This window comes from Nyctereutes procyonoides, unplaced genomic scaffold, assembly GCF_905146905.1.
Source record: "Nyctereutes procyonoides isolate TBG_1078 unplaced genomic scaffold, NYPRO_anot_genome, whole genome shotgun sequence".
Taxonomy (NCBI): Eukaryota; Metazoa; Chordata; class Mammalia; order Carnivora; family Canidae; genus Nyctereutes; species Nyctereutes procyonoides.
The window spans coordinates 718,754-721,134 of NW_026575153.1; positions in this window are offsets into that span (position 1 = coordinate 718,754).

The window sequence follows — 2,381 nt, forward strand, 5'->3', positions numbered from 1 at the left end:
GACACGTAAGCATATAAAAAGATATTTAATACAGGTAGTCATTAGGGAAATGTAACTTAAAGCCACATGATGTACAGGTATATATGATTAGCATAAAAAAATCAACAACACAGAAAACCCTTACCATAACAAGTGATAGGGAGGAGGTAGGCAGCTGGGACTTTCACATTTTGCTGATATGAATGTAAAATAATACAATTGCTTTGGGAAACAGGTTGGTAGTTCCTTATAAAGTCAACATATATTTGCCATATGATCCTATTATCCTCCTCCTAGGTATTCACACTAGGGAAGTAAAAACCTATAATTACATAAAAACCTGTTTCTGAATTATAGCAACTTTATTCTTAATTACCAATAACTGAAACCAAGCCATTTGTATTTCAATTGGTGATTAAGTAAACAAACTTTGAAACATCAATGTGATAAAATTCCACTTGCATGCAATAATATGAACACTCCTCAAATACATTTTGCTAAGTGGAGATGTTAAACATCAAAAGTTACATATTCTATCTTTATATAACATTCTTCAAAATGTAAAACTGTAGAAGTTAGAACATGTCGTTTTTTCATATGATTTGGGGATTTGGGGTTCATGAAGAGGTTGACTACAAATGAGCCACATAAGAGAATTTGGGGAGTAATGAACTGGCATATATCATGACTGTGGTGGTAGATACCTGACTCTGGATTTATTAAACCCTATAAAACTTATGCCACAAACAGTGAATTTTATTCCAGGTAAATTGAAATTTTATTTTTAAAAACTAAAAGTATAAGGACACAAAATTCTGTAGCTTTAACTTACTGGTACTATAATGCTTAACACAGTTTTATAATTCAGATTCACAGATACTGTTAATGCGTTCCAACAATAAAATTTTCAATAATAAAATGGACTTTTGGCGACATGCATTCTTGTTTCCAAGATAGATTAATGATGTCACTAGGTAAAAGGATATAAGAAATAGGTACACCTAGGCATATCATCTTCAATTGCAAAATTATCAAAGAGAGAAAAGGTCCTGAAAGAAGCCAGAGGCAAACAAGCAAAATAATAGAAAAACATGCCTTATATAGAGAGAGGAATAAAGATAATAATTACATCAGACTTTTCAGAAACCATTCCAGCAATAGGAGAGTGGAATGAAATATTTAAAGTGTTGAGAGAAAAAAAAAAAAAACAACCCAACAACTACCATACTTCGCAAAATTATTCTTTAAAAGTAAAGAAGAAATAGGACTTTCTCAAACAAAAAGTGAAGGAATTTGTTACTAGTAGACTTGCCTTGCAAGATATGTTGGAAGAAGTTGGTTTTTTTGTTTTTGGTTTTTTTGTTTGTTTGTTTTTGAAAAAGACAATAATATGAGTGAGAATCTTGAATCTACCTAAAGAAAGAAAAAGCATCAATGAAGAAATAAGTGAAGATAAAATAAAACCTTTTTCTATTTCTTAATGGAGCTAAAAGATAACAGTCTATTTAAAATAACTACGGCAGCAATGTATTCAATTATGTGTGTATGTATATACCTAATGGGTTTATATGCTTATGTATGGTTATACATAATTGAAATGAATAAAAGCAATGATACAAGCAATCAGAAGGAGGAAATTTGGATTATTTTGCTATTATAAGGTAATAATACTACTTGTGAAGTGGTATAGTGTTATTTGAAATTTAACTTGGATTGGTTATAAATGTGTACTGTAAAATCTAGAGCAACCACTAAAAAGGTAATATAAAGAAGTATACCCGATATGCTAAAAAAAGAGGGAAAATGAGAATCATACAAAATGTTCGATTAAAACTGAAAAAGGCAAAAAAGGAGTGGAAGGCAAAAATAAGAACAAAGACAAGTGCAAGAAATAGAAAACAGTAGCAAATATGGTAGATATTAATCCAACTATACCAGTAATCACTTTGGGTATCAATGGTCTACACACCAATTAAAAGACAGAGATTGAGCAGATTAAAACAAACAAACAAACAAACAAACAAACAAAAACCCCCACGACCCAACTATATGCTTTCTATAAGAAGCACAGGTTATAAAAAACATATATACTGAAAATAGATGGGTGGAGAAAATTATACCATGCTAACACTAATCAAAAGGAAAACAAGAGAACCTATATTAATTTTATACAATGTAGATTTCAAAGGAAGGAAAGTGATCAAGGATAAGGAAAGGTATTACATAAACATAAAAGTGTCAATTCTCCAATAAGACAAATAATTCTTAAAGCAAAGCATCAAACTACAAAAGGCAAAAACTGATAGGACCACAAGGAGAAATACATGAATGTATTATAGTTGGAGACTTCAACATCCCCTTCTTGGAAATGAACAGATCCACCATGAAGAAATCAGTAAGGA